Genomic DNA, 10,685 nt, shown 5'->3' with positions numbered 1-10,685 from the left:
TGGCTCTCAACATTATCTGAAAGAAGGAAGCCATTTGTCTATATGGAATACAGTCACATACACTACAGACACAGTACCTATCCTGATTCATGGACATTCGTCTGTTGTTTTTGTAGCAGAATGTAAATATTGTGTATTTTAAACCTAAGTATATAATTTAGTTAAGCAATATAACAACCCTTTGAATTCACACAGTTCTCTACTATCCCTAGGTTAAGTTATGTAAGCCTGCATGGGGTTCTATTTTTCTTCAGACTCCTGGTCCAGCCACGGCTTGGCCAGTGATTGATTTGCTATTGTTTCTAGAGCATGTGACCAGATCTGGAGTTTTATGTACCCCAACATTCTTTGTCCTGGTCACTGCTACAATTTCAACTCTTGACTGCAACAATTCCAACTCTGTCTCCTTTATCACAGCACTGAAATTATTGGGGTAAGTTACTTTAGATGTCTTTGTATGTATATTATTATAAGGAGGTTAGGATATGATGTTTTAGTCTAGTTAATTTATCATTTTAATCATATGTCTGAAATATATTATGTGCTGTAATATCATCTACATGATGATATGATGTAAATATTCTATATGCTTAATATCATGACACACTGTTATATATTATAATTATTACACGTTTGGTTAATGTAGACTATAGTGTATACATTGTAGATTAGGTACATATTATGGATGACATGAGAAAGAGTGTGTGTGTGTGTGCGTGTGCATGTGTGTGTGTTTGTGTAATATAGATTGTATTTAATTGTGTTATTTGAGATGTTTATGTTTTATTTCAAGGGTTTTATCACCTGATCCATCATCCAAGACAATAAATCCCTGAACCACTTACAAGTATTCGTCTGTTTTCAAATCATATATATAGCTGTTACATTTTAGTGACGCTCTATGCAATATTCCAGCCATATGACATGGCCTGAAACTAATCAGATCTAGGCCGAACAAGTAAGTATTGATCTACACAGTTTATGAAACCAAAACATGCGTCAACAAGAAGACAAAGTCATCAATATCCCCCGCAATGGCAAAATACTGTTCATGATTATGTCTACGAGGTATGATTATGTCAAATATTTAGGTGTGTATTATAGAAAAGTGGAAGGAGAGTATTGAAAGGTTTTTAAAGTTCTGCTCCAGAAAGGAGCACTATCACCAATTCCAAAACTACCAAAAGGCACCAGTACACCACCAGACCAATCTATGTGCCAAGTTTGGTGAAGAAATAGTGAACAGTATTTTAAACCTAAGTATATAATTTAGTTAAGCAATATAACAACCCTTTGAATTCACACAGCACTCTACTATCCCTAGGTTAAGTTATGTAAGCCTGCATGGGGTTCTATTTTTCTTCAGACTCCTGGCCCAGCCACGGCATGGCCAGTGATTGATTTGCTATTGTTTCTAGAGCATGTGACCAGATCTGGAGTTTTATGTACCCCAACATTCTTTGTCCTGGTCACTGCTACAATTTCAACTCTTGACTGCAACAATTCCAACTCTGTCTCCTTTATCACAGCACTGAAATTATTGGGGTAAGTTACTTTAGATGTCGTGGTATGTATATTATCATAAGGAGGTTAGGATATGATGTTTTAGTCTAGTTAATTTATCATTTTAATCATATGTCTGAAATATATTATGTGCTGTAATATCATCTACATGATGATATGATGTAAATATTCTATATGCTTAATATCATGACACACTGTTATATATTATAATTATTACACGTTTGGTTAATGTAGACTATAGTGTATACATTGTAGATTAGGTACATATTATGGATGACATGAGAAAGAGTGTGTGTGTGCGTGTGCATGTGTGTGTGTTTGTGTAATATAGATTGTATTTAATTGTGTTATTTGAGATGTTTATGTTTTATTTCAAGGGTTTTATCACCTGATCCATCATCCAAGACAATAAATCCCTGAACCACTTACAAGTATTCGTCTGTTTTCAAATCATATATCGCTGTTACATTTTAGTGACGCTCTATGCAATATTCCAGCCATATGACATGGCCTGAAACTAATCAGATCTAGGCCGAACAAGTAAGTATTGATCTACACAGTTTATGAAACCAAAACATGCGTCAACAAGAAGACAAAGTCATCAATATCCCCCGCAATGGCAAAATACTGTTCATGATTATGTCTACGAGGTATGATTATGTCAAATATTTAGGTGTGTATTATAGAAAAGTGGAAGGAGAGTATTGAAAGGTTTTTAAAGTTCTGCTCCAGAAAGGAGCACTATCACCAATTCCAAAACTACCAAAAGGCACCAGTACACCACCAGACCAATCTATGTGCCAAGTTTGGTGAAGAAATAGTGAACAGTTTTAGAGTTCACCTCTGGAAAAGAGCACAACCACCAATTTCAGGCTAAGTCAAATTTGTTGCCATGGTGCCACGGAAATGCCAAAAATATTTATTCAGAATTCCAAAACTACCAAAAGGCACCAGTACACCACCTGATCTATCTATGTGCCAAGTTTGGTGAAGAAATAGTTAACGGTTTTAGAGTTCTGCTCCGGAAAGGAGCACAACCACCAATTTCAGGCTAAGTCGAACTTGTTGCCATGGAAATGACAAAAATATTTTATTCAGAATTCCAAAACTACCAAAAGGCTCCAGTACACCACCAGATCTATGTATGTGCCAAGTTTGGTAAAGAAATAGTGAACGGTTTTAGAGTTCTGCTCCGGAAAAGTGCACTACCACCAATTTCAGGCTAAGTCGAACTTTTTGCCATGGCAACGCCAAAAATGTTTTATTCAGAATTCCCAAACTACCAAAAGGCACCAGTACACCACCAGATCTATGTATGTGCCAAGTTTGGTGAAGAAATAGTGAACGGTTTTAGAGTTCTGCTCCGGAAAAGTGCACTACCACCAATTTCAGGCTAAGTCAACTTGTTGCCATGGAAACGCCAAAAATATTTTATTCACAATTCCAAAACTACCAAAAGGCACCAGTACACCACCAGACCAATCTATGTGCCAAGTTTGGTAAAGAAATAGTGAACAGTTTTAGAGTTCACCTCTGGAAAAGAGCACAACCACCAATTTCAGGCTAAGTCAAACTTGTTGCCATGGAAAATGCCAAAAATATTTTATTCAGAATTCCAAAACTACCAAAAGGCACCAGTACACCACCAGATCTATCTATGTGCCAAGTTTGGTGAAGAAATAGTGAACGGTTTTAGAGTTCTGCTCCGGAAAGGAGCACAACCACCAATTTCAGGCTAAGTCGAACTTGTTGCCATGGAAATGCCAAAATATTTTATTCAGAATTCCAAAACTACCAAAGGCACCAGTACACCACCAGATCTATGTATGTGCCAAGTTTGGTGAAGAAATAGTGAACAGTTTTAGAGTTCTGCTCGAGGAAAAGTGCACTACCACCAATTTCCAGGGCTAAGTCGAACTTTTTTGCCATGGAAGCGCCAAAATATTTTATTCAGAATTCCCAAACTACCAAAAGGCACCAGTACACCACCAGATCTATGTATGTGCCAAGTTTGGTAAAAGAAATAGTTAACGGTTTTAGAGTTCTGCTCGAGAAAAGTGCACTACCACCAATTTCAGGCTAAGTCGAACTTTTGCCATGGAAATGCCAAAAATGTTTTATTCAGAATTCCAAAACTACCAAAAGGCACCAGTACACCACCAGATCTATCTATGTGCCAAGTTTGGTGAAGAAATATTGAACAGTTTTAGAGTTCTGCTCGGAAAAGACAAATGTGCCGCAGACCGGACGGACCCGGTGCCTATACTTACGCCGCGGAGTCCATTTAATACCCCATAAAAGCGTTCGTTGAGAGGGATAAAGCCTGAGCATGCAACCTCGAGATAGTTGACAAGGGCAGTGAACTCTTGTGACAAGGATCAGCTTGCTGAAGGATGGGGGTGCTGAGGATGGGTTGCTGAAGTCGAATTGTTAACCTCCATCTTCACCCAGTCTTTGGATGTTTCAAAATTCATGGAGAGAATAAACATCAGACAGACAGAAGGTAACAGACAGACAAGCAGACTGAAATACAGAGACAGACAGTAACAGAGAGAGAAAGAGAGAGAGAGAGAGAAGGAGAGAGAGAGAGCAGACACAGACACACACAGAAGGCAACAATAACACACACAGGCAATAACAGGATAACACACACACAGGCAATAACAGGATAACAGACACACAGGCAATAACAGGATAACAGACACACAGGCAATAACAGGATAACGGACACACAGGCAATAACAGGATAATGGACACACAGGCAATAACAGGCACACAGGCAATAACAGGATAACGGACACACAGGCAATAACAGGATAACAGACACACAGGCAATAACAGGATAACAGACACACAGGCAATAACAGGATAATGGACACACAGGCAATTACAGGATAACAGGCAATAACAGGATAACAGACACACAGGCAATAACAGGATAACGGACACAGAGGCAATAACAGGATAACAGACACACAGGCAATAACAGGATAACACACACACAGGCAATAACAGGATAACACACACACAGGCAATAACAGGATAACACACACACATGCATGCACACACACACACACTCAGATGGTAACAGACACACAGACAAGCAGACAGGTAGACAGACACATATTCAGACAGGCAGACAAACAAACAGTAACAGACAGATGGTAACAGACAGACAGATAGACACTGACCTTCATGAAGATGACCCCTCTGATGGCCACAGCTACAACAAGGGAACAAATAAACAACCCGTATATAAGTGCATACAGATCCACATCGGGGTTCTCAGACACGTTGCCCATATACCCAGTGGAGTTGTCAGACACCTTGGTGTGGTTCTGTAAACACAAAAAATATATCATTAGATATCAATAGAACAATTTTAACTATTTTAACTTATGAATTTACTCATTGTGTAATCACCATAGTGATGTCTAAAACTGATACACAGAAGCCAGTACCTCACATGCTTGGAGTGAGAAGGTCAGTCCAAGTACTGAAGCTTAGTATCGTCAGTTATGTTACAGCAGGACAATTTCACTATCTCAGCTTTTCAATACTCAGTCGTATGTTTGACTACATGATTACATAGCAATCCCTTGACATCGATCTGCATGATCTGCACGATCTGCTCACAGCGTTATGTCATTGATATGTACAAACATTGTCCTCATGATTACAGCCACAAATACATCCTTTCAAATCAATGTACACTCATCCTACATTTGAGGCATTATTTGATTAGATTTTCGTCGAGTGAGCTTAGTTTTACGTTGCTTTTAGTAATATTCTAGCAATATCATGGCAGAGGACACAAAAAAAGGGCTTCACGCCTTGTGCATGAGGAATCAAACCCGGGTCTTCGGCGTGATGAACGAACAACGTACCAACTAGGCTACCCCACTGCCCCGCATTTCTTAGACATAGATGAATGACAAAGTAGCAAGAATTCAGACAAACGTTTCTACTGTTACTGATGGTAAGTGATGGTTCAGTATGGGCCTACAGATTCTAACCTGTGAAGATTCGGGTTAGAATTGATCTTCAGTAACCCATGCTTGTCGTAAGAGGCAACTAACAGGTTCGGGTAGTCAGGCTTGTAGACTTGGTTAACACATGTCATTGTATCCCAATTGTATAGATCAATGCTCATGCTATTGATCACTCGGATTGTCTGGTCCAGACTGGATTATAAATTTACAGAGCGTGGCCATATAGCTGGAATATTGCTGAGTGCGGTGTAAAACTAAACTCACTCATTCCCTCCCTCACTCACAGATTCTATTGTCGGACAGTATGCTTGAAATGCTCACCACTCTACAAGTGCAAGTTACATTCATTTTTTGAGGGGCGGTGGGGTAGCCTAATGGTTAAAGCGTTGGCTCGTCACGCCGAAGACCCGGGTTCGAATCCCCACATGGGCACAATGTGTGAAGCCCATTTCTGGTGTCCCCCGCCGTGATGTTGCTGGAATATTGCTAAAAGCGGCGTAAAACTAAACTCAGTCAGTCAGTTAGTCATTTTTTGACGAGGTGATGTAAAGCTTCATGGTACTCACTCCATCGCCCTGCTCCAGCCAGTAGGACAGCCACCAGGTGGCAGCAGTCTGGATGCCGATACTCAGTATGAAACTGAAGAAGATGAGCATCACCGCAGAGTATCCACCGGCGGCCATGATGTATTTGTGGTATATGTGCACCGACACTCGGCTGTCGTTTACATCCTGTGCAGAGACTAGATCATCAATGTCCACTGAAAGAATACAAACAAAAACATGACTACTTCTTTCTAAATAATCTGTCATCCAAAATATAAGATCAGTTGCTGAAATAATAATGTACAAAATCTATGTTATAGAAGTGTTCAGAGCAGACACTACAAAAGATTCCTAGAGTAATCTTGATACTATTACCAGAAATGATATCAAGAATTATTTTTGATATAATTGACAATTTTTATTTCCTGCTTCCCCTGTTACAATACATAGCAACAGGGTCAGGGGACTCTTGGGACTTTTGCAAGACTGACTGAGTTTTGGTTTTACGCCGCTTTTAGCAATATTCCAGCAACATCAACGGCAGGGGACAGCAGAAAAAGGGCTTCACACAATCACACTTGTGGGGATTCAAACCGGGTCTTCAAGCATGATGAATTAGCGCTTTAACCACTAGGCTACCCACTTCATTTTGCAAAGAAAACTTGGACAACAGAAAAACAGGATTTTTTTTCTAACAAAGCACAAAACAACAACACCAGACCCCACAACACATTCACTCACCAATCACACAAGTTTCAAACAATTACAGTAAGTTTGTTTAAATTCAAATTCATTCAGCCTATATGTTTTCTTCATTAGGGAACCAGAAAAAAGAATTCAGAAAGTCATTTAAAGTTTGCAAAATCATGATATCAGGCTGAGTGTGATCCAAGGTTAATATTCAAGACTCAGATTCAAGAACAAATGTATCTGACTCCAGGTTCCTGAATTGGATAACAATATTCCTGAGCAGAACTCAAGGTCAGTATTGGGGCAGTGGGGTAGCCTAGTGGTTAAAGCGTTGGCTCGTCATGCCGAAGACCCTGGTTCGAATCCCCACATGGGTACAATGTGTGAAGCCCATTTCTGGTGTCCCCCGCGGTGATGTTGCTGGAATATTGCTAAAAGCGGCGCAAAACCAAACTCAGTCAGTCAAGGTCAGTATTCATGAGTCTGAGAAGAGATCATGAGGTCCAGTGAAAGCTGGATACATTCTACTGTAAAGTCAGACCAATTTTATTTCTTGTTTTACGGATCCGCCGGTCGTATTTTTTCAAGAATAAGAACAAAAATAAAACTTAATTTTCCCGCTCAAAAAATAAAATCCTAATGTCTGTATTGGCCATAAATGAAAACTTACAAGAATTTTTTTTTGATTGTTTTTTGACTCATATACATTTCATAACTTGCCAAAAGAAAATTACTGTTATTATTTAGAAGGAATATTTCTAGATAGCAGTGATGAAAAAAGAAGTTTTAACCCCATATAATCGCCCACCTAAAATAAGTGCCCATGGGCGATTTATTGAGTGGACGGCTTTCCGGAAAATCCCGGTATTACTTTGACTGGTGATTTTTATAAAAAAATAATTTCCCTCCTGCCTTTAGGTTTTCTGAGGACAAAAATCCGTAAAACAAGAAATAAAATTGGTCTGGCCTAATTTGTGAAAACACCATTATGAAAACAAATTAGACTTCACTACTGAAAGAAAAAGAACATTGCCTGCATTTAAATGGTGACAAACAATTATTAAGTGACCAGAATGAAAAAGCCCTGTCCCCTGTAGAGAAGTCCACAACAAGGAGAGTGATGAACATGGAGAAGACCCCAGAGGTGTACTGATGAATACGTACCATATTCATAGTCTTCCAGACCATGTGATACGTTGGATATAATACTGAACTGAGGCTGCAGGCCCTCACGGGTTGACATACGACTAAGGTGACGGTTGAGAAACTTTCTGGAAGCCCGAGAAAACCCTCGTTGTGGAGTAATTCTTTCTGACAGACAAGAGGATTGAGAACATGGTTCAGGGAATTATAAACTTCACTCTGGAATCTTGCTGTTTTGTTTGTTTGTTGTTTAACTCCGCACTCAGCAATTTTCCAGCTATGTGGCGGTGGTCTGCAAAAAATCAAGTCTGGACCAGACAATAATGTGATCAACAGCATGAGCATCAATCTACACATTTGGGATATGATGACATGTGTCAACCATGTCAGCGAGCCTGACCACCCGATCCCGTTAGTCGCCGCTTATGACAAACATGGGTTGCTGAAGACCAGTTCTAACCTGGATCTTTAAGGGTGAGAATCTAACTCCACTGTGAGTGAGTGATTTAAAAATGTACATTACACAAATAATCTTTCAGATCATAATGGACAAGAGAACTTAAGATTGTAATGTTGGTCTATCTCAACATTTACCAAACAGGTGACAAATGGCAAGAGTCAGTGAGTTTAGTTTTATGCCAATTTTAGCAATATTCCTTCAATATCATGGTGGGGGGACACCAGAAATGGGCTTCACACTCTGTACCCATGTGGGGTATCGAAACCACGCTTCGGAATGACAAGGGAATGCTTTAACCACAAAACTACCCCACAGCCTAAAGAGTATTGAGAGTTTCGTTGTTTAATTCCAGTGCTCTCTGCTTACCTTGTCTGTTTGCGACAGCAGCTTTAATTCTCTCCCTCTGAATCTCATCATACTTGCTCTGGTACAGCTGCTGCAGATCGGCGTAGTCGCCGCCGTCACTCATCAGGTCGCTGTGGACACCAGCTTCAGAGACACGCCCACACTTCATGTAGATGACGTAGTCACAGCGACACAGATACTGAAACAGAAACACAGTGCCACAACCATGAGAGTGAGTGAGTGAGTTTGGTTTTTACGCAGCTTTTAGCAATATTCCAGCAATATCACGGCTGGGGACACCAGAAATGGGAAACACATTTTGCCTATGTGGGGAATTGAACCTGGGTCTTCGGCGTGATGAGCAAACGCTTTAACCACTAGGCTACCCCACAGCCCTCACAACCATGAGAAACTGAATCAGCTGGGCTGCACATGTCTTTCAACATAAGTAAGATTGAGTGAGTATGGTTTTACGCCGCTTTTAGCAATATTCCAGCAATATCACGGCGGGGAACACCACAAATTGGCTTCCCATATTGCACCCATGTGGGGAATGGAACCTGAGTCTTCAGCGTGACGAGCGGACGATTTAACCGTTAGGCTACCCCACGGCCATATATTCAGACTGAATCAAAGATTAGGTATGAGAGTGTGTGAGTGACTTGGGATTTAGCACCACTTTGAGTGAGTGAGTGATTTTTGTTTTACGCAGCACACAGCAATATTCCAGCTATATGGTGGCGGTCTGTAAATAATCGAGTCTGGACCAGACAATCCAGTGATCAACAGCATGAGCATCGATCTGCGCAATTGGGAACCGATGACATGTGTCAACCAAGTCAACGAGCCTGACTACCTGATCCCGTTAGACGACAAGTATGGGTTACTGAAGATAGCGCCACTTTGAACGGAGTTAATGTTTTATCATTATTCAGTGAAGAAAAAGTAAGAATTTACTTTAAAATGTTGTTTCTAACAAATAAAGTAATTAATATCCTCAACAAATCTTCAACTCACAAACTGGGTCATCATTGTGTTTGATACACTTGCACACAGGACACACACACATAAATACTCTGAGGTTATCTATAAAATACTTTCAACCTACCTCTAAATGATGTGTAACAAACAGCACTGTCTTTTCTTTTAACAAATCTTTTATACACAGGTTAAATATGTCTCTGCCAATCTGGACGTCGAGAGCGGACATTGGGTCGTCAAGGAGATAGACGTCACTGTTGCTGTACAAGGCTCGGGCAAGACTCAGTCGCTGTTTTTGACCACCACTCAATGTCAGTCCTCGGTCACCAATCTGAAATCATAAATTATAAAAAAAGTGTTTTTATAAACTCGAGGGTATATTAATCCTAGGATATATGAGTGAGTGAGTTTGGTTTTACGCCACTTTTAGCAATATTCCAGCAATATTCCATCACGACAGGGGACACCAGAAATGGGCTTCACAAACTCGGGCCTTTGGCGTGACAATCAAATACTTTAACCACTAGGCTACCCCACCGCCTCAGTATACAAGAGTGTCATGAAAAATGTACAGGGTTTATTTTCAGTGTTATTAAACATCCATCATGACAGTGACATCGTGACCTGTGTACCCACAACACCTGTCAGTGAGTACATAGGGACACTTTGTCCTGTAAGTACATGGATCCTACTCAGATCCTGCTCTGGACCCACCTGACCCAGGTATCCGAGTTACCCGTCCCAGTCCGACACGGAGTACATGGGTCCAAGAAGTCCTGAGGGTATCAGGTCCTACTCTGGACCCACCTGACCCAGGTATCCGGGTCCAGGAAGTACCCTACTCTGGACCCACAGTCCGACCGTCTCCAGTCGACCGAGTACATGGGTCCAGGAAGTCCTGAGGGTATCAGGTCCTACTCTGGACCCACCTGACCCAGGTACCCGAGTTACCCGTCTCAGTCCGACACGGAGTACATGGGTCCAGGAAGTCCTGAGGGTATCAGG

This window comes from Haliotis rubra, unplaced genomic scaffold, assembly GCF_003918875.1.
Source record: "Haliotis rubra isolate DU_JTF1 unplaced genomic scaffold, ASM391887v1 Scf426, whole genome shotgun sequence".
In the NCBI taxonomy this organism is placed as follows: domain Eukaryota; kingdom Metazoa; phylum Mollusca; class Gastropoda; order Lepetellida; family Haliotidae; genus Haliotis; species Haliotis rubra.
Note: the sequence above shows the minus strand (reverse complement) of the source record.